This window comes from Dermacentor variabilis, chromosome 2 (genome assembly GCF_050947875.1).
Source record: "Dermacentor variabilis isolate Ectoservices chromosome 2, ASM5094787v1, whole genome shotgun sequence".
In the NCBI taxonomy this organism is placed as follows: Eukaryota; Metazoa; Arthropoda; class Arachnida; order Ixodida; family Ixodidae; genus Dermacentor; species Dermacentor variabilis.
The window spans coordinates 247,479,672-247,503,013 of record NC_134569.1 but is presented as its reverse complement, the minus strand read 5'-3'; the positions used below and the strand labels follow the sequence as shown (position 1 = coordinate 247,503,013).

Below are 23,342 nucleotides of genomic sequence, written 5' to 3'. Positions count from 1 at the left end.
GCATGAGCCATTAAAGGCTTTCGCCTTAATAGACAGTTTTCGTTACACGTACGTAGAGACTTCACGTACGCAAACGTGACAAGCCTACTTACCTTATGTGTACGCCATCTGAAACGCTTTTAGCTGCACGTACGCGACGCGCGCCAAGAGGAACCACATACGCCACCTATCGGGAAATATGAACACTACGGTAGAACACTACCATACGTTATTTTGCTCGAAACTACTATACTGAATGCTGGTGTGGGGAACAACAACTAAAACAAATCATGATAGGTTAATAATCCTGCAGAAGTGTGTGCTTCATATCCTGGAAAAACATAAAGGTCATGCCAAGGACCTAGCCACTAAACCACTTTTTCTCAAACGCTACCTTAAAGTTGATGCAACACATACATAAACACAAATTACAGGATGCCTTCCCAAGCACTGTATCCATGAAATATGGGTTCAGAAGCTCTAGCCGAAAAACTAAAAAAATACGCACTTACTATGGCAAACAGGCCATTGAATATAAAGCAGTGGAATTATAAAACCTCCATGAATCGAATATTGACCTTACATTACATGCCAAGAAGCTCAAGCGCCATTATAAATCATTCCATCTGACTACTAACCTCATAATGGATCCATAAATGTTGTCAAATTATGTTTTGTATATATTGAGATGAATTTCTTTATTTTTTGCTGGAAATCGCTAAAATTTAAACAAAATTGTTAGATTCCATTTCAATGTATCTTTTTTAAATGTATAATGTATTGTAGAGCGTGTTGCACATACATGTATAAACAAATACCTATGTGATCCGATGTAGAGAAGCAGATGTATTGTACTTAAAGAAGTGTATATTGAGTCATGTCAACTGCTGTAGACTGTTTTGTTGATCAGGGGGCCAAGACCTGGTCAGGTTCTCTCGCCTGTAGTCTTTGCCTCCCGCAGGGAAATTTTGTATTCTTCCTGCAAAATAAACATGTTTGATTTGATTTGAAAAATTCAATCCTGTCGCCGTGTTGGCCGCGTTTCGATGCAAGCCGTCTGCGCGCGCACGGCCCGATATCGCTTGTTCGTGATCTCGCGAAACTCCCGCGCGAAGCTGTCTACGTGCGCAAGAAATGCACGCAAAGAATTGAATCTCACGTACGTCCATGAGACCACCGCGCGGCCGTTACATTCTACGCATGCGCATTGCTTACACGTAGAAGCTTTACGTACGCAAAGCCTCCACGTACGGGTTACTAAACCTGTCTATTATGCCTAGCGGATAACTTACGCAGGGTGTGCGGAATCAGAGCCACATTAATTAAAGCGTACCGCAGGGTCTAGGCGAAACAACGGAAGCGGTCGCACGTCAAATGAATACTTTGTGCTCGCCGCGATAGCTTTGCGGCTATGGCATTGCTCGAGGTCGCGGATTTGACGGAGGCAGCCTCATTTTGACGGGGGCGAGATAAAAAACACTCGCGCACTTTGATTTAGGGATACATTAAGGAACACAACGGTGCCAAAATTAATCCGGACTGCGTCACTACGGCCTGCCTCATAATCCGGTTGTGGCTTTGGCATGTACAGCCCTATAATCGAATTACAGTTTAATGCTTCTGCCACAATGCGACGTGAGGCAGTGACAATGCTCAACCGTCTCAGAGGTTATGAAATACGGCGCACAACACCACCGCATGCAAACACCTCTCCCTATGTATTTTGTACAGTATGCAGACAAACGGCAGTGGTGCACGCAAGGTAACGTTTAGATTGAACTCACCATTCTTGCGTTGACAAAACGTTGAAAATATTAAACACTCGCCGTCAACATCACCGCTAATTATCGTCAATCAAAGCAAACAGTATAGAAAGCTTCGCTAACATCAATTCCCACACTGCGCGGGATCTGAATAATTATTTATTCCTTAGGAGACGAGCCTGCCTCTGGCCGTGCCAAAAATTTATGCCTTATGCTCCGCATAATGAGTGGGTAACGTCATATTGACGTTTCTGCTCCTTGCGGGTTCTTGACGTCGCGATATTGAGAGACAAAATGGACGCGGCCTGGTGATTTTCGACCAATGGCAACGCGGTGATGGCGGCAAAAGGCATAAAAAAGTAGTAGAATTCCAACAAAATCGCACCCATGGTGTCGAATATCCACCTTTTGAACGCGAAGGGAAAGCCGGATAAAGTCTAGGCTGCCCGGGATACGACCGAGGACCTCGTCTTTCAGCAGGCAGAAGACGTCCTGTGCAGAGATTCCCTTGCGAAACCTGAACATCGAGTTCGAAGAAGGTCGTTACGCTCGAGGTGATCTCATAGCTGGGTGTGCAAGAGGCTTTCAACAAGCTTACTCATGTAGGATATTAACCAGATGGGCCACAGCTGTCCAATCTCTCGTGGCTTGCCCGGTTTTGGGATCACGATGGAGGTTGGCCGATTTCCATGGCGCTGGTACTCCACCTCCCTCCTTTCAGACCTGATCAACGCACACACTATCCGATGGCCGTGTAACTTACATTACGTAGAACGTAGATTACGGAGCATAGCATTGGTGACGTGGTCTGGTCCTGGCGCCATGTTCTTTTTGAAAGTCTGCGCGGCTGTGTAAGCTTCCGCGAAAGCGATGGGGGCGTCCAGATCTTCGTTGTCTTGCCAATGCTAGTCTTCGGGTGCTTTTGTAGGTGTTTGAGCCTCACCGGTGTAGATGGTCATAAGTTCTTGCAACAGCTCTGTCTCCATCCATTGGTACTCTCCTCTAAGTCACCGCATGACATTAGCTGTCACCGTGCGCGTATTGGTCGGATCCAGCATGCATCGCAGTATGGACCATGTCTTCTTGGAGCTCGGTGTGCCTCTAAAGGAGTCACAGAATTTGTGTCGGTTGCGGTTATTTAGTGTTCGAGCACAGGTGTTTGCTTCTACTACAACCGGTCGATTCATCGCCTTTGTTTACGGTTGTGGCGCTGTCTTCTTCACATCTTGCTGAGTGTGCTACGAGCTTCGAAGAGATGAGCTAGGTGGTTGTCTATAGCCGGCATGTTCAGTGTAGTTTGGATTTCCATAGTAGTGACAAAATAGAGTTCCCTTATGAAGCTACTCCATCTTTCTGCCGTAGTGGGTGTCGAGGGGGCTGCCTGCTGGCGTTCTCGATATTTCTTCCAGGCCACCAGCCTGGCTGCCCCAAAGGGTAGGGACCTTTGCCGTGCATAAGATTAGTGGTCGCTGACTAAGGTTTCCTCGAGGACACTCCAGGTAACACTGTTATGTTCATTGATAAAGTTAAGATCTGGGGCAGTGTCTAGAGCCACGCTACGGCCCATCCTTGTAGGAACTTCATGATTGTATTGCGCTTAGTGTTACATTGATGCACATAAGGGACAAGACGCGGACGCACGTAGCGCAAACTACAAACTGTTAATTACTGTTGAAGAACACGCTTATATACAAGAAGGTGTGGCGGGGGGAGGCAGATATTAAAAGATATAGCAAAGTGATGACATGTGCTGATACTTTGGGCCGGATATACGTCGTTCACTTGCACCCGTTCGCCCTGCAAACTCAGCTTCGATAAGCACGATGGACGGAGTGCTTACGCACATCTTTTTTTTTGCTATCGCAAGTGCCTCCCATATTTCTTGCTCCGTCTTTGTTTTTGATTTACCAATGACTGTGATGCTTTCTAGTAGCGGAGAGCATTTGCATTGTTTGCAGTGCGCAGCCAAGTTGCTAGGTGCTGTCAGAAGCTGGCACGTGTACTTGTGCTCCCGTAACTGTCGTTTAGACAGCGTCCAGTTTGCCCAATGTGCACTTTCCCGCAGTCTAGTGGGATTTGGTAAACCATTGAACTAGCATATTGGACGTACTTTTTCACGTGCTTAGTCTGACAGAATGCAGCAGTTGGATTGACTTCTTCGGTTTCTGCGTTCACCCTCTCGCACATGCCTTTTAGTTTTTACGGAGCGCAGAACAGTACTTGAACACCATGGCTTCGGGGTGCCTTTTTTATTGTATGTGACAACCCAAGCATGTAAGACAACGCCACGTGTTTTTTTTTCAATTTTTCTTTTACCGGTGTTTTTTTGGCCTTTTCTGTTGTCTCTTATTTCGGGCAACATGTTTTCACAGATTTGCACCACCATACTTTACGAGTATCCACTGTTTCTTAAGCGGCTTACTTGCAAATCAGTGCTCTCCCCCATAGCATGGAGGCATGATTTTTCAACTGTTTGAATGATGCAAGCCTTGGCGATGCCTCTTTTTATGATATTAGAATGACAAGAATCATATCTCAGGATTTTTTAGTTTTCCAATTGCTTTGTAGGTAATGTCGCATGTTGCAAAATTCTTGCGGATCGCTTTTTGGGCGGATTTTTCGTATTTAGGAGTGTTCATCACGACAAACACGCCGGTTTTGTCCAACAGGAGCAGTTTTAGATTTTCTTTCTTAAAGTACTTAGTCACTCTGCTTGTTCCTGCAGGCCAGGGTTTTACCACAAAGCTCTTCTTCGACACTCTCGTGAAAACTTTTTTAATGCAAGTCACTTTTTCTGGTTCAGCGGTCCTTTCCGCAACTGAGCGAACTGTGGCTGACACTGCACTGCAGTTACCGGAGGTTCAAATGCGTGTTTTGGTCCCTTATTTAGGGTCTGCAAGAATTTTGCAAAAAACGACATTCCCTACAAAGCAATTGCAAAACTGAAAAGCCATGCCGGAAAAACATGTGAAAGCATGGTCTTGACAAAAATGGAAACCCACAAAGAGGGAATTCCTTTTAGGACCATCATTGAAGACCGCGGAACCTGGCAAAGATGCATCTCAGACTACCTTCAGGCATGTTAGAACTGCTTATGTTTTGACGACCCCTTCTTGATCCGCAACTCCAACGAAGTTATTTCAACACTAAACAGTAGTGGAATCACTTGCTGGCCGGCTACCCACCGTGAGCTTGGTCGCGAAACACCGATGCCACCTTTTCTTGGATTCCTGCCGCTTCCGCTGATTCCGGATGCCACCGATTCATTTATCTGACAACGTGGTTCACCGACGATGATCGACGTCACATCCAGCCAGGAATATAAAAGCGACCAAGGAGCCGTTGGATTTGGGCCCGACACCGCATCAGGAATGCATCAAGTAACAGTTCTGATTGTGCAGGTTAGTTACCTCGACGGTGCTACTTGTCCTAAGAGTGACGATTATTGTCTATTTGAGGTGTCGTGCCCAACTAAGTTCCGCGCCAAGATGAACGGCTTCCTTTTGCGAGTGTCGCGTTGTTGTTCCTCTGCCCTGTCTTTGTTGCTCTTACTTGCTGGTGATACTGAGTCAAACCCTGGTACTTCCCCTGAACAAGCAACTCAAGAGCAATTGCTTTCTTCTTTGTTGGAAACCACGCGTAGGCTTGAGTCAGGCTCAAGATACGACAGATATGACAATTAAGCAGCTATCCGACAGAGTTACAACGCTGGAGGCCAAGGTAGAATCACGTGACCACACCGATAACTGTGGTCTTGACCCTGCGCTGCGTGAAATTACTGTAAGGCTAGAAGAAGTTAAAGTGAAATGTGAAGACGCCGAGAACAGGCAGCGTCGGTCAAACCTGCTGTTATTTGGTCTTCAGGATGACGCGAACGAGAACTGGGATGGCCCGGAGCAGAAAATAATTACATTTTGCTCTAATCATCTAGGAATCACTGTAACCGAATCCCAGTTTGAACGCGTACATCGGTTAGGGAAGTTTTCTGTTGACAAGCAAAGGCCCATCATTGGAAAACTAACGTTTTTAAGGACAAACAGCGAATTCTGGCATCCGCGCACAAGTTGAAAGACTATTTATTCTATTCGCGAAGATTTTTCTTGGCCGACCAGGTTAGCTAGGCGGAAGCTTCTAGAATTCGCCACAAACCATAATAAGAAGAGCAAACTGGTCGCTGACAAACTGCGCATTGACAACAAAACATACGTCTTTGATAGCACGACTAACTCAGTTGTGCTATCAGCAAGATAGCTAGACAAGGGCAAATGCACTCAGGAGCTGCCTAGGCCATCTAGCACTAGTCCACAGCCATCATTATCATTTGCTAACGTCCACAGCCTGCTTCCTAAACGTGATGAAGTGTGTTCTTTTTTGGATGATACTAACAGCGATGTTGTGGCACTGACAGAAACCTCGCTTCATAAAGATGTAATGGACATTGAAATTTTCCCTAACCAAAATAGGGGGTACGGCGCCGCATCTGGGATGGGTGACTTACGTCCACTGCTGTTACAGGCTGCGGTCACCTGGGCCGTTGGCTCCTGGGTCCCTGGATCCTGCGAGCTGATCGACCCCGATGGCCTGCCTCTTCCCTGGCCTACTGCAACCCTTCTGAAGCCAAACTAGGATGAAATCGGCGCTTCAATCTGGCAACACGGAACCTCGACATCGACAGGTGGCTTCAGCTGTTATGCATATAATCGCCAGCCTTCATCCGCCTGCTTTGGGTACTGCGCCGCATCTGGGATGGGTGACTTACGTCCACTGCTGTTACAGGCTGCGGTCACCTGGGCCGTTTGCTCCTGGGTCCCTGGATCCTGCGAGCTGACCGACCCCGATGGCCTGCCTCTTCCCTGGCCTACTGCAACCCTTCTGAAGCCAAACTAGGATGAAATCGGCGCTTCAGTCTGGCAACACGGAACCTCGACATCGACACGTGGCTTCAGCTGTTATGCATATAATCGCCAGCCTTCATCCGCCTGCTTTGGGTATGGCGCCGCATCTGGGATGGGTGACTTACGTCCACTGCTGTTACAGGCTGCGGTCACCTGGGCCGTTTGCTCCTGGGTCCCCGGATCCTGCGAGCTGACCGACCCCGATGGCCTGCCTCTTCCCTGGCCTACTGCAACCCTTCTGAAGCCAAACTAGGATGAAATCGGCGCTTCAATCTGGCAACACGGAACCTCGACATCGACAGGTGGCTTCAGCTGTTATGCATATAATCGCCAGCCTTCATCCGGCTGCTTTGGGTACTGCGCCGCATCTGGGATAGGTGACTTACGTCCACTGCTGTTACAGGCTGCGGTCACCTGGGCCGTTTGCTCCTGGGTCCCTGGATCCTGCGAGCTGACCGACCCCGATGGCCTGCCTCTTCCCTGGCCTACTGCAACCCTTCTGAAGCCAAACTAGGATGAAATCGGCGCTTCAATCTGGCAACACGGAACCTCGACATCGACACGTGGCTTCAGCTGTTATGCATATAATCGCCAGCCTTCATCCGCCTGCTTTGGGTACGGCGCCGCATCTGGGATGGGTGACTTACGTCCACTGCTGTTACAGGTTAGTTATATGAGGGGTGCCTCCTGTACCAAGCGCAGTCATTCCTGTCTTATTGCGGTGTTGTGCCCACCAGAGTTTTACGATGAATTGAGGCGATTTTTGTGTATTCCGTACAACCTGTGTTCTGACGTCCTAAACATATTGCTTATGCTGTCGGGCGATGTTGAATCGAATCCGGGCCCCATGAGTAAAGCGGAAGCTGATGCCTTTGCTTCGGCCTTAAAAAGCATCGACAAACTAGTAGCTGATCATGCCACAATGTTAGCTCATCTGAAAAAAGTGACGAGCAAGAAACGGCTAAAAATGAGATCAAGTTACTTAACGCTAAAGTCGCTGCCCTGGAGGCAACGATTGCATTGCAGCGAAACACCGAAGGTCCTACTGACGACGGCCTGCTCAAGGTTTCACATCAGTTGGCAGAAATTACGTCTTGTTGCGACGATGCTGAAAACAGGCAGCGACGATCAAATGTTCTCTTTTTTGGGATTGAAGATAATGTGGATGAAGAATGGGCCAAGGCCGACGAAAAAATAATAAGCTTTTGCTCTGAACGATTAGAAATAACGACTACTAGTTCACAATTCGAGCGTGTTCACAGGCTCGGCAAGTTCACCGAAGGAAAGAGCAGACCAATTATCGCAAAACTAACCTTCTTCAAAGACAAGCAGCAGATTTTGTCTTCGGCACGAAAATTAAAAGGGATGACCTTTTCCATCAGCGAAGATTTTTTTCCAGCGACACGACAAGCAAGGCGAAAATTAGTGGGCTTTGCCAAAGCCCAAAACAAGCCTTTCAAGGTATCAGTCGACCGTCTGCATATTAACAAAAACACCTACATATATGATATCAACACTCAGTTGTTCTAGCTAGCAGATAGCTAAAGTCTAACACGTGCATGCAAGATCTGAATAAAGCTGAGTCACATCAAGCCACTTGCTCATTATCGATATCATCTTGTAATATCCGCAGCCTACTACCGATACGCGATTTGGTCTGTTCTTTCCTTGACGACAGTGACTGTGACATACTTGCCCTTACCGAAACGTGGCTATACCCTGACATCACCGATAGCGAAATTCTGCCTGATGGTAACAATTTTCACATATACCGAAATGACCGTACAAATAGGCGAGGCGGAGGTGTTTTTCTCGCTATAAAAATACTCTACAATCATACGTAATCAATGCACACTCTCACATAGAAATTATCTGGGTAGCCTGCAAAACCAAGTTTTCCACTCTGCTCATCGGCAATTGTTACCGACCTCCTGACTGTAGCCATTCATTTGTGAACGAACTGCACAGTAGCATCACTGATGCTATCAAGATATGTCGCACCGACGCCATTTACATTTTTGGCGACTTTAATTTTCCTACAATAGACTGGAACCAGTTGTCTTCCCCCTGCCGCATGTATACCGAATTTGTCTACCTAACCTTAGATTTTAACTTGTTTCAAATAGTGAAGCAACGCACACGCGGTTCAAATATCCTCGACCTAATCCTTATGACGGCTCCTGAAACAGTAGGTGCCCTAGTACGCATGGATGGTTTTAGTGATTCCAAACTCCTTCAAGTTTCCCTTAACATTCCGCCACCATTCTCCGGCACCGACAGCAAAAAAATTCGCGATTACAGTAAAGCCAACTACAGCAAAATTAACGCCGAACTCGAAACCTTCTACACTGACACATTCCTACCCTCCTTCGGCAGTCGTTCCATCGAAGACAACTGGGTGCTTTACCGAGACAAATTGTGTGCGCTAGCAAATCAGTACGTCCCGCTAATAACAGTGAAAAATGATAAATCAAACCCCTGGTATACAAAATCCCTCCGGCATCTTAGAAACAAAACGAAACGTTTATACCGCACAGCTAAACGACATAGCACGCCTTCCGCGTGGAAGGCATAGAATGATTTCATGATAACTTACTGTTCCGCAGTAGAATCTGCTAAGCAAAAATATTTTTTCTAGTGATTAACCTTCCCTTCTGAAATCTAACTCTAAGAAGTTTTGGAAAGTTGTATCCCCCGAACACGATCCGCAACAGATATCTTTGCTAGACGACAATCATGTTCCACTTTCAGACAGTCATTGCACCTCGGCATTTAACACATTCTTTTCATCTGTTTTCACCCGGGAAGACCACTTTAACGTTCCATACGTACCCGATTTTGACTTCCCATATATAGAACCGATCGAAATAACTGCAGAGGGCATAGTACTTATAATTAAAAACCTTAAATTATCCACTTCAGCCGGAATTCACAATATTAACTCTAAAAGTCTTAAGAACACTGTCTCCGTTTCTGCTAACATTTTATACCACCTTTTCAGGCAATCTTTAGCGACAGGCCCACTTCCCTCCGATTGGAAAATCGGTGAAATAGTGCCTGTGTTTAAAGCCGGTGATAAACATACTCCCGAAAGCTACCGTCCAATTTCTCTAACTTGCATCTGCTGCAAACTTCTTGAACACATAATCGCTTCTCATGTTTACCGACACTTAGAATCTAACAATTTCTTTTTTAACAACCAACACGGATTCAGGAAAGGTTTCTCTTGGGAAACCCAGCTACTAGAATTAAGTACAGAACTACAATGCAACATGAACAATAACCTCCAGACTGACTGTATTTTTCTTGATTTCTCTAAAGCCTTTGACCGCGTCGCCCATTGCCGTCTGATTTCTAAATTATCTGCTCTTCGATTAGACTCGCTAACCTTATTTTGGCTCCGTAATTTCCTTTCACTCCGCCAGCAGTTCACGCTTATTAACAATTTCCAATCCTCCCTTTCTCACGTAACTTCGGGCGCACCACAGGAGTGCGTCCTCGGCCCCCTATTGTTTTTAATCTACATAAACGACTTACCAGAAAATATTTTTTTCCTGCATGCGAATCTTCGCTGACGATTGCATCATATATCGTCCAATAACCTGTGCCGACGACCACTTAACGCTGCAAAACGACCTTTACCGCATTAACAGAGCACGAGGTCGCGGGATCGAATCCCGGCCACGGCGGCCGCATTTCGATGGGGGCGAAATGCGAAAACACCCGTGTGCTTAGATTTAGGTGCACGTTAAAGAACCCCAGGTGGTCAAAATTTCCGGAGTCCTCCACTACGGCGTGCCTCATAATCAGAAAGTGGTTTTGGCACGTAAAACCCCAAATATTATTATTATTATTTACCGCATTAACAACTGGTGTAAAAAATGGCTTATGCCGCTGAATACAGAAAAATGCAAAATAATCTCCTTCACACGCAAGCAAAACATTTCCAACTACTGCTACACCATTAACAATTACCAACTGTCACAGGCATCATCTTATAAGTACCTTGGTATTCATTTCACACCCAACCTCGCCTGGTCTCACCATATTACCACCATATGCGCAAAAGCTTCGAAATCTTTAGGATATTTACGTCGAAACTTACATAACTGTCCCACTCACGTTCGTCATCTAGCTTATCAGACCTTCGTTCGCCCACAGCTTGAATACGCCACATCTATCTGGTCCCCCTAGCAAAATTATTTAATTAACATGCTTGAAGCGGTTCACAATAGGGCTGCCCGTTTCATTCCACGCAATTATGACAACCTAAACAGCATAACGCAAATTAAGCTCAATATTTCACTTGAACCCCTTAGTGCTCGTCGCGACATTGCCCTTTTATGCCTTTTTCACAAATACGCATACAGCAACAGACCATTCCCACTTCACCTTGATGCCCCTTCCATCACATCACGTCGGCTGCATAATCACTTAAGTTTCACGCGATTATATGGGTCAACTCACACCTTCAACGCATCTGCTCTTCCTCGCGCCATACGTTTGTGGAATGGTCTTCCAGACAACACTGCATCCGAACCAGACCACGATAATTTCCGTCAACTCCTGCACCTTTTCTTTTCACAATAAAAACTTGCCACTAGTATTTCCAGTTTTATTTCGCTGCCGGTGCCATGTTCTGTATACCACCCATGTATTTATTTATTTGTTATTTTGACAGCTTTAATACCAAAGACGTCCGTCATTTTTTTGTACCCCTGCACGTGTTTTTTTTTTTCAGTATCCCACTTTGTGCCCGACTGCATTGCTTCTACTGATAAATGTTTTTACTCTGCACGCCATTAGTTCCTGAGTTTTCATCATGCCCTACCATTATGCGTATTTTAAACCCTGTCAACTGTTCATGCGCCTAGATTCCGCATATTTGTCAGTCTATCTTTGGTTGTAGTTTCTTTTCTTGTTACTGTTGTCATTGTAATCGTTATACCTTATAGTTCTCGTATCCAGTTTTGCCATATGTATAATGCCAGCCAATATTTCTTTTTATCTCTTCGTGTTATCCTTTTTCCCGCCCAACTTTGTACTGACCGCCATACCACATTATCATCGATTCCTCTCCTTCATGTTAAACTGCAAATTTGAGCCGTACGTTATACACCGACAAGTTACCTTTTACTTTTTTTATTACCCCCCCTTACTCAATGCCCTGTCAAGGGGCCTGTAAGGTATGTTCAATAAATAAATAAATGAATAAAACATATACTGGCGTGATGGTTCCGTTAAGAGAGGTGGCGGCGTCCTTACCACCATCAAGAAAGCGCTTGCATCATACCGCGTACATAGTGATTCCTCTCTGGAATTACTGTGGGCCGCCTGTGCGACGGCATCGGTCAAGGTATTGATTGGCGTCTGCTACCGACCGCCACTTTCTAATCTCTCCTTCATTACTAAACTTCATGCCAGTATTACTTCTGCCATCCAAACATGCCCAGCTCAATTCATTTACCTGGTTAGTGACTAACTTCACGCACACTGACTGGCAGAATTTGTCATCCCAATGTCGCACATCAGCGGAGCTTATCAGCCTTACTTTAGACTTCAATTTTTTTTTTCAGGTGATAAATCAACCAACTCACGGTTCCCACGTTTTAGATCTTGTCTCTTCAGGGCACCTGAAATTATTGGCGAAGTTCTGTACTTCGATGGTTTTAGTGATCACAAGCTTATTCATTTAGAGCTTAATGTCCCATTAGCATTTCAAGGTACTACAACCAGGCAAATTCGTGATTTTAATAGAGCCGATTATAAAGAAATGAAGAATATTCTTAATGACTTTTTTTATTCAAACGTTCTTGCCCTCATTTTTGGATAGGTCGGTTGAACACAACTGGGTGCTCTTTAAGAACATGGTAATTATTCTAGTATAAACATATGTTCACTTGATTTCTATTACAAATAAAAAATCTAAACCATGGTTGACAATAGCTCTCCGTCGTCATCGAAATTAAAAGAAGCGTCTCTACAAAAAGGCCCAGCTACTGTCCACACCATCGAGGTGGGAAAAATGCAATGTATGCTCAAAGTGTTACTGTTCTGCTGTTCGCGTTTCAAAGGATGAATATTTTTCTCACGACCTCCCCTCTCTTTTAAAATCCAATCCCAAAAAGTTTTGGCGTGTGATATCTCCCGACAGTGCTAGTAATCATACTTCACTGGCCAATGATGACCAGCTACCACTCTCTGATAGTGAATGGCCTCATGCATTTAACAGGTACTTTGCATCAGTATTCACAAGGGAGGATCATTCCAACATACCCGTTGTCCCTGATCATGATTGGCAATATATGGCCCCTATTAATGTCACCGTTGAAGGTATCGCTCAACTCATTGATAACCTAAAGATTTCTACAAGTGCTGGTGTTGACATTAACTCTAAAATATTAAAAAGCACTGCATCAATTTCCAGTCAGATTCTTTGCCTTCTTTTCCAACAATTACTATCATCTGGCTTGCTCCCTACCGACTGGAAAATTGTCAAAACCGTCCCTGTGTTTAAAAGTGGAAACAGATATTCATCCGAAAACTACCGTCCAATTTCACTGACATGCATTTGCTGTAAATTACTCGAACACATTATCGCTTCTCCCATCTACAGTCACCTCGAACTTAATTCCTTCCTTTTTCCTGAACAGCATGGGTTCCGAAAAGGATTTTCCTGTGATATTCAACTGCTAGAATTCACGACTGATTTGCATTTTAACATGGACGCCAACCTGCAAAATGACTGCATCTGCATGCTAAAACTGCATCTACAGGGCGCGTTTCTCGAATATGATGATATGATGATGATGATGAAAATCATGCCGCCATGCTGTGGGGGAGAGCATTGATTTGCAATCAAGATTTTGCTAAAGCTTTCAACCGCGTTACACATTCGCGTTTGTTTTCAAAATTATCTGCTATTTGCCTAGATTCTTTTACACTCTCATGGATGCGTTACTTTCTTTCCGCCAACAGTTTACAACAGTTAGCAATTTTTCTTCATCACTCTGTGACGTAACTTCAGGTGTACCTCAAGGCAGCGTTCTTGGCCCTTTATTGTTTCTCATATACATTAACGACCTGCCCGCTAACATATCTTCTCATCTACGACTCTTTGCTGATGACTGCATCATTTACCGCTCCATTAATTCAATGGATGATCATCTCGCCTTCCAAAGTGACCTTAACATAATTTCCAGTTGGTGTAATAAATGGCAAATGACACTTCACTCGAATATATGCAAGGTTATCTCTTTTAGCCGCAAGCGTACCAATTCTAACTTTTCGTATCTCATAGAGAGCACGGTATTGTCTCAGGCATCATCATATAAGTATTTAGGTATTCACCTCACGCATAATCTTTAATGGGCCATAATCCATAATCATTCCATAATCCATAATTCCATAATCAGCTGCGCGAATATTTTCAAGTGACATCGTGACGTTAAACCTTGTCTTGTATAAAATATCGCACTTTTTGGCTATTGTGTTTTTGTAAACCCCTGCTTTATTATTTTTTTTCTTGAGTCATGTATCAGACAGTTGTGCTGTATTTGTATACTTAAATTATTTTTTATACTTTGCTCTTATGTTTGTTGCTGCTTTTCTTTTTGTACTAGCCCTGTGCAATGCTTTCCCTTTCGCTTTGTTGACCTGTATATTTTGCATTTCTTATAATATCCTTGTTCGTCCCCCTTACTGAATGGCCTCTGGGCCCTGTAAGGTATCGTGAATAAATAAATAAATAAATGGCTCACCGACGTCATGTTTTTCAACAGACGTGAACGTGGTCTACAGTGTCCCGAGGCCAGCGGTGGTCCAAGCCGTAGAAGAAGCCATCGACATGTTCGGCTACGCCAAGTTTCAGCACGTATGCAAGTGCAGTATTTCTAGTTTTGTGAGCTTGCTAAAACTGCATCTACAGGGTGCGTTTCCCGACTATGATGATATGATGATGATGATGATGATGATGATGATGATGATGATGATGATGATGAAAATCATGCCGCCATGCTGTGGGGGAGAGCATTGATTTGCAATTAAGCCGCTTATGAAACAGTGGGGACCCGAAAAGTACGGTGGTGCAAATTTGTGAAAACATGTTGCCCGAAATCAGAGCCAACAGAAAAGGCCAAAAAACACCGGTAAAAGAAAAATTGAAATAAAAAACACGTGCTGTTGTCTTACATGCTAGGGTTGTCACATACAATAAATAAAGGCACCCCAAAGCCATGGTGTTCAAGTACTGTTCTGCGCTCCGTAAAAACTAAAAGGCATGTGCAAGTCAATCCAACTGCTGCATTGTCAGACTAAGCACGTGAAAAAGTACGTCCAATATGCTAGTTCAATGGTTTACCAAATCCCACTATACTGCGGGAAAGTGCACATTGGGCAAACTGGACGCTGTCTAAACGAGAGTTACGGGAGCACAAGTACACGTGCCAGGTTCTGACAGCACCTAGCGACTTGGCTGCGCACTGCAAATATTGCAAATGCTCTCCGCTATTAGAAAGCATCACAGTCATTGGCAAATAAAAAACCAAAACGGAGCAAGAAATATGGGAGGTACTTGCGATAGCAAAAAAAAAAAAATGTGCGTAAGCACGTCCATCGTGGTTATCGAAGCTGAGGTAGAGTTTGCCAGGGCGAACGAGTGCAAGTGAACGGCGTATATCCGGCCCAAAGTATCGCTACATATCGTCACCTTTCCATATCTATTTTTATATAAGCACCCCCTCCGCGCCACATCTCCTTTTATATAAGCGTTTGCTTTAACAGTATTAAAAAGTTGGTAGTTTGCGCTACGTACGTCCGCGTCTTGTCCCTCCAAGTACATCAGTGCAACACTAAGCGCAATATGATCATGAACGTCCACCAACTAGCCCCATTCGTTGCTTTACTTGTAGGAGCTCCCAGGTGTGTGAGCAGCAATAACTCGTGGGTCTGGGTGACGCGGAGTAGATTGATTACCTTGTTAATATCTCGCTTGTACCCCATTGATGTGCGATTGATCGAAGTCGCCAAGGAGAATCAGTCGATCCCACTGTGGAATCTCTGTGGGTGCATGGTTCAGGATTGTCTAAAAGTCAGTCCTGCGATCGCAGGGTGGACTGTACACGTGCTCCAATATACCTTTAGGGCATCTTTTCTTTACAGGCCAAATGGTGATTGTTTGATTATGCGTTTCGACCGTCGGTGTTAGGGTCGCGGTTATGGCTAAGTCCTTGCTTGCCGAGGTCGATAGAGCTGGATGATTCGGCTCGACGTGAAGCCTAGCCTCCGGTGGGTCTCGGTGCTTTTCTAACCTCTTGTAGGCAATTGAAGTCGTGTGGAACAAGGGCTGCCTTGACGTTTTGTGTGAGTATAGCGTCTTTGTTATGCCAAAAAGCAAGATTCTGTTATCTGGATGCTCTGTTAGACTTGTTGGGGAGGGCCAGAAGTTGCTTCCTCAGTATCCGTGGTTATAATGTATTTGACATTCGGCCTATTGTCGCCGATACTGGATTGTCGCTTGCGTGTCCTCTTAGCCCCTTGGAGAGACTCATCCGCGTACTGTTTGAGCTCTTGGAACTCCTTGTACGTGGGTTGTATATATGTATTTATATGTTGTTCTTTCTCTTTTATCTGAGCGAACATGACTCCGATTTGATCTGTGAGCATTGTTTACAGCTCCGGGAAGAGTGTCGCAGGTGATATTGGTAAATAGGGCGAGGTCTGTAGGGGGACCCTAACGTATTGAAGGGGTTGTGGGTGTTGTTGCTGCTATGTGGGTAGTTGGGGTTACTGTGGTCCCATCTGCCTTCTCAGCGATTCCACCTGGTGCTTTAATATTTCAAGTTCACATTTGGTGCCATGTAAGTTAACTTTAAGTTGTTTGTTTTCCGCAAGAACGCGCTTATATTCTTCACACTGTGTGATTATTTCGCTGTGAAAGACGCCTGCCCAGCTTACCTGTGCCGATGTCTTCTGAGGGGTCCTAGAAACGTGCGGGGGGGGGGGTGCGTTCCTGCTGGCTTCATCACTGGAGTCAGCGAGCACGCACGATTCTGCTTCAGGTCGTCTGCCTTGGGTAGAACAGGGGTTGTGAGCTGCGGAGATCTTGGGCTAGATACGCTTCTAATTCCTCTGTTGCGTCCAGTCTTTCCTTCATAGTCTTCGTTCTTGTCCTCCGAGGAGAACCACCGTCGTTGTTTGGCCAGCTGCTGTCGAAGGGTTAGGTGTTTACGCGGAAGTCATTGTTTCAGTCACTTGTTGCAGCATCGGTCACCGGTGGGATGAGACCCCCCCCCCCCCCCGCACGAGTCGCACTTAGGTTCAACTGGGTATCCGTCGGTTGCATTTTCAAGTCCACATAGTTTGCATATGAGCCGGTCTGGCTAGAGGCAGACATCCGTGCGATGCCCTTTGTCGCGGCAGATCTTGCAGACTTGAATCGTGGAGCGGAAGGGGTGGCACAAAAGTTCCCCTCCACAGTTCCGCTCCATCTTGGGTAGTACGTGCCCGCTAAAGGTCAAGGCGACGCTCTTGCGGTCACCTATCATGCGTGCCTGCACGAGCTCTACTCCATGCGTGCGTACCCGCATATTTGCAAGCAATGTATCGAGTGGGGAGTGTCGCGGAATTTCGTGAACCCCTCTTGGCGCGTCTTGTCCGGTGGCCGCGTACACTCTCACGGCGTATGCGTGACCACTGGTCGTTAGGTTTCGTATACCTCTTCCTTTCTCTGCCACCTCCTGGTGCTCGGTGGAAAAATAGTTATGTTAGACACCGGGTTGATTTGGTCCCAAGAAAATTTGTGTTAGAAAGCTTCTATGACTGCTGTCACAAATGTGCGTGCTTGATGTTCAGCAAGGCTCGTCCCTGGTGTGATCTTATTATGATTTTAAAGTCGTCTTTCGGCAAGGGTGGGAGTTTAGGGAACTTCTTTCCTTTCGGTCGTCTCGTGGTATTGGTTTCCGAAGTGAGTTTGGCTGCCGAGTTGTCGCGTTTGCGTTCCAATGCTTGTTGTTTGCGCTGACGCAATGTCAAAACCGTCTACCAGTCGCTCCGGTGTCGAGCAAATTTGAGGGTGGAAAGTTTCCATTCAGTTATACGTGGTGGTTGGGCCCAATCGCAGGCGTGCCGGGCCCCGTCAGGTCCATTCGGTCGTTGTTTCCAACTTGACGATCTCTTATTCTGGTGGTATCAGAGTCTCGCGCCACGCCCGTGGCGACAGTAAAGTCTAGCTCCGGATCCGGAGCCCGCGCTTCCGCCGCCGCTGCTACCACTGCGCCGGCGTTAGGCTTAAGAGCTCCGCGGCGAGGTACTGGACTGTTTAAAATTTCTACTTCCCGGAAAGACGTCGCAGGGCTGAAAGAGTGGGCTTCAGTGATTCCAATGATTCCACGTAACTTCACGGTTCCGTCGGTGTGGGTTGTCAATGGTTCACGATGAGGTTTGCCACCGCAACATTGAAAAATGTGGAGCTCAAGTACACTCGAGACGCGCCTCGCGTTCCCCCGGGACCCATTTGGTGACTCTAATGGTCCAACGGTTATCTGTCCTACGCAATAGAGCACCTGCCCAACTCCATTCCTTTTTCCTAATGTCAACTACAATGTCGGCAATCCCCGTTTGCCCTCTCGTCCACACCGCTGTCGTGCTCTTTTTAACGTTGCGCGTAGCATTTTTCGTTGTTGTGGCCTCAACACATACATGGCTAGTTGCGCGGTTCTTAACTTCTCCTCAAGCTTCTTTGTTAACCTCCACGTTTCTGGCCCATTTTTTCAGCCTCTCCCACCAGATGTTTCCACTGGCAATGGTTTGATACTGTATGCCGTATGTGCTCCAATCCCTTTCTATTCTGATGCAAGTTTACTTGTTATGATGAAAGCCCTCCGTGCGTAGTTGGCATAGATAAACGTATTCTACAAACTGATTGGCAATCATGAATTCTTGTTCTTGTGCCTGGATGAATTCGCCTCGCGCAGACACGCCTACGTACCTCTGCTCACGCGTTCGTAGTCTTCTTGCACAGCTGGCGCCGATGGCACCCATCATGTCAGCGTTACCATACTGCTCCTTGCGTTCGTTCCATTGCCCTCGCCTTAGTCGTCGTCTTCTACAGCTGGCGCCGATGCCGCTCATCATGCCAGTGTTCCCATACCGCCCATCGCGCTCGTGCCACTGCTCTCACGTTCATCGTCTTCTTCTAGAGCTGGCTCCAATGTCGCTCATCATGCCAGCGTTCCCATACTGACCCTCGCGCTCTTTCCACTGCTCTCGCATTCGTCGTCGCTTTCTTCCACAGCTGGCGCCCATGCCGCTCACCATGCTAGTGTTCCCACACTGCCCTTCGCGCTGGTTGCACTGCTCTTGCGTTCGTCGTCGTCTTCTTCCACAGCTGGCGCCCATGCCACTCACCGTGCCAGCGTTCCCACACTGCCTCTCGCGCTCGAGACATTGCCCGCGCTTTCGCCGTCGTCTTCTCCCACAGCTGGCGCCCATGCCGCTCACCGTGCCAGTGTTCCCACACTGCCCTTCGCGCTCGTTCCACTGCTCTTGCGTTCGTCGTCGTCTTCTTCCACAGCTGGCGCCCATGCCGCTCACCGTGCCAGTGTTCCCACACTGCCCTTCGCGCTCGTTCCACTGCTCTTGCGTTCGTCGTCATCTTCTTCCACAGCTGGCGCCCATGCCGCTCACCGTGCCAGTGTTCCCACACTGCCTCTCGCGCTCGAGACATTGCCCGCGCTTTCGCCGTCGTCTTCTCCCACAGCTGGCGCCCATGCCGCTCACCGTGCCAGTGTTCCCACACTGCCCTTCGCGCTCGTTCCACTGCTCTTGCGTTCGTCGTCGTCTTCTTCCACAGCTGGCGCCCATGCCGCTCACCGTGCCAGTGTTCCCACACTGCCTCTCGCACTCGAGGCATTGCCCGCGCTTTCGCCGTCGTCTTCTCCCACAGCTGGCGCCCATGCCGCTCACCGTGCTAGTGTTCCCACACTGCCCTTCGCGCTCGTTCCACTGCTCTTGCGTTCGTCGTCGTCTTCTTCCACAGCTGGCGCCCATGCCGCTCACCGTGCCAGTGTTCCCACACTGCCTCTCGCGCTCGAGACATTGCCCGCGCTTTCGCCGTCGTCTTCTCCCACAGCTGGCGCCCATGCCGCTCACCGTGCCAGTGTTCCCACACTGCCCTTCGCGCTCGTTCCACTGCTCTTGCGTTCGTCGTCGTCTTCTTCCATAGCTGGCGCCCATGCCGCTCACCATGCCAGTGTTCCCACACTGCCTCTCGCGCTCGAGACATTGCCCGCGCTTTCGCCGTCGTCTTCTCCCACAGCTGGCGCCCATGTCGCTCACCGTGCCAGTGTTCCCACACTGCCCTTCGCGCTCGTTCCACTGCTCTTGCGTTCGTCGTCGTCTTCTTCCACAGCTGGCGCCCATGCCGCTCACCGTGCCAGTGTTCCCACACTGCCCTTCGCGCTCGTTCCACTGCTCTCGCGTTCGCCGTCGTCTTTTTCCACAGCTGGCGCCCATGCCGCTCACCGTGCCAATGTTGCAATAATGCCCGTCGCCCTCGTTCCACTGCTCTTGCGTTCGACGTCGTCTTCTCCCACAGCTGGCGCCCATGCCGCTCACCGTGCCAGTGTTCCCACACTGCACTTCGCGCTCGTTCCACTGCTCTTGCGTTCGCCGTCGTCTTCTCCCACAGCTGGCGCCCATGCCGCTCACCGTGCCAGTGTTCCCACACTGCCCTTCGCGCTCGTTCCACTGCTCTCGCGTTCGTCGTCGTCTTTTTCCACAGCTGGCGCCCATGCCGCTCACCGTGCCAATGTTGCAATAATGCCCGTCGCGCTCGTTCCACTGCACTTGCGTTCGACGTCGTCTTCTTCCCCAGCTGGCGCCCACGCCGCTCACCGCGCCAGTGTTCCCACACTGCCCTTCGCGCTCGTTCCACTGCTCTTGCGTTCGTCGTCGTCTTCTTCCACAGCTGGCGCCCATGCCGCTCACCGTGCCAGTGTTCCCACACTGCCTCTCGCGCTCGAGACATTGCCCGCGCTTTCGCCGTCGTCTTCTCCCACAGCTGGCGCCCATGCCGCTCACCGTGCTAGTGTTCCCACACTGCCCTTCGCGCTCGTTCCACTGCTCTTGCGTTCGTCGTCGTCTTCTTCCACAGCTGGCGCCCATGCCGCTCACCGTGCCAGTGTTCCCACACTGCCTCTCGCGCTCGAGACATTGCCCGCGCTTTCGCCGTCGTCTTCTCCCACAGCTGGCGCCCATGCCGCTCACCGTGCCAGTGTTCCCACACTGCCCTTCGCGCTCGTTCCACTGCTCTTGCGTTCGTCGTCGTCTTCTTCCATAGCTGGCGCCCATGCCGCTCACCATGCCAGTGTTCGCACACTGCCTCTCGCGCTCGAGACATTGCCCGCGCTTTCGCCGTCATCTTCTCCCACAGCTGGCGCCCATGTCGCTCACCGTGCCAGTGTTCCCACACTGCCCTTCGCGCTCGTTCCACTGCTCTTGCGTTCGTCGTCGTCTTCTTCCACAGCTGGCGCCCATGCCGCTCACCGTGCCAGTGTTCCCACACTGCCCTTCGCGCTCGTTCCACTGCTCTTGCGTTCGCCGTCGTCTTCTCCCACAGCTGGCGCCCATGCCGCTCCCCGTGCCAGTGTTCCCACACTGCCCTTCGCGCTCGTTCCACTGCTCTTGCGTTCGTCGTCGTCTTCTTCCACAGCTGGCGCCCATGCCGCTCACCGTGCCAGTGTTCCCACACTGCCCTTCGCGCTCGTTCCACTGCTCTTGCGTTCGTCGTCGTCTTCTTCCACAGCTGGCGCCCATGCCGCTCACCGTGCCAGTGTTCCCACACTGCCCTTCGCGCTCGTTCCACTGCTCTTGCGTTCGCCGTCGTCTTCTTCCACAGCTGGCGCCCATGCCGCTGACCGCGCCAGTGTTCCCACACTGCCCTTCGCGCTCGTTCCACTGCTCTTGCGTTCGCCGTCGTCTTCTCCCACAGCTGGCGCCCATGCCGCTCACCGTGCCAGTGTTCCCACACTGCCCTTCGCGCTCGTTCCACTGCTCTCGCGTTCGTCGTCGTCTTTTTCCACAGCTGGCGCCCATGCCGCTCACCGTGCCAATGTTGCAATAATGCCCGTCGCGCTCGTTCCACTGCTCTTGCGTTCGACGTCGTCTTCTTCCACAGCTGGCGCCCACGCCGCTCACCGTGCCAGTGTTTCCACACTGCCCTTCGCGCTCGTTCCACTGCTCTTGCGTTCGCCGTCGTCTTCTCCCACAGCTGTCGCCCATGCCGCTCACCGTGCCAGTGTTCCCACACTGCCCTTCGCGCTCGTTCCACTGCTCTTGCGTTCGCCGTCGTCTTCTCCCACAGCTGTCGCCCATGCCGCTCACCGTGCCAGTGTTCCCACACTGCCCTTCGCGCTCGTTCCACTGCTCTTGCGTTCGCCGTCGTCTTCTCCCACAGCTGGCGCCCATGCCGCTCACCGTGCCAGTGTTCCCACACTGCCCTTCGCGCTCGTTCCACTGCTCTCGCGTTCGTCGTCGTCTTTTTCCACAGCTGGCGCCCATGCCGCTCACCGTGCCAATGTTGCAATAATGCCCGTCGCGCTCGTTCCACTGCTCTTGCGTTCGACGTCGTCTTCTTCCACAGCTGGCGCCCACGCCGCTCACCGTGCCAGTGTTCCCACACTGCCCTTCGCGCTCGTTCCACTGCTCTTGCGTTCGCCGTCGTCTTCTCCCACAGCTGTCGCCCATGCCGCTCACCGTGCCAGTGTTCCCACACTGCCCTTCGCGCTCGTTCCACTGCTCTTGCGTTCGCCGTCGTCTTCTCCCACAGCTGTCGCCCATGCCGCTCACCGTGCCAGTGTTCCCACACTGCCCTTCGCGCTCGTTCCACTGCTCTTGCGTTCGCCGTCGTCTTCTCCCACAGCTGTCGCCCATGCCGCTCACCGTGCCAGTGTTCCCACACTGCCCTTCGCGCTCGTTCCACTGCTCTTGCGTTCGCCGTCGTCTTCTCCCACAGCTGTCGCCCATGCCGCTCACCGTGCCAGTGTTCCCACACTGCCCTTCGCGCTCGTTCCACTGCTCTTGCGTTCGCCGTCGTCTTCTCCCACAGCTGGCGCCCATGCCGCTCACCGTGCCAGTGTTCCCACACTGCCCTTCGCGCTCGTTCCACTGCTCTCGCGTTCGCCGTCGTCTTCTCCCACAGCTGGCGCCCATGCCGCTCACCGTGCCAGTGTTCCCACACTGCCCTTCGCGCTCGTTCCACTGCTCTTGCGTTCGCCGTCGTCTTCTCCCACAGCTGTCGCCCATGCCGCTCACCGTGCCAGTGTTCCCACACTGCCCTTCGCGCTCGTTCCACTGCTCTTGCGTTCGCCGTCGTCTTCTCCCACAGCTGTCGCCCATGCCGCTCACCGTGCCAGTGTTCCCACACTGCCCTTCGCGCTCGTTCCACTGCTCTTGCGTTCGCCGTCGTCTTCTCCCACAGCTGGCGCCCATGCCGCTCACCGTGCCAGTGTTCCCACACTGCCCTTCGCGCTCGTTCCACTGCTCTCGCGTTCGTCGTCGTCTTTTTCCACAGCTGGCGCCCATGCCGCTCACCGTGCCAATGTTGCAATAATGCCCGTCGCGCTCGTTCCACTGCTCTTGCGTTCGACGTCGTCTTCTTCCACAGCTGGCGCCCACGCCGCTCACCGTGCCAGTGTTCCCACACTGC

General features: G+C 49.4%; 1 long non-coding RNA gene across 1 annotated transcript in view; it reads right to left on the bottom strand.

Moving 5' to 3' along the window:
• Positions 1 to 808: 808 nt before the first annotated feature.
• LOC142571245 (uncharacterized) overlaps positions 809 to 23,342 on the bottom strand; it is a 53,554-nt gene continuing 31,020 nt past the window's right edge. The window contains exon 3 of the long non-coding RNA XR_012825813.1: positions 809 to 958. This is a non-coding gene — a long non-coding RNA (uncharacterized LOC142571245). The remainder of the gene's footprint in view (positions 959 to 23,342) is intronic.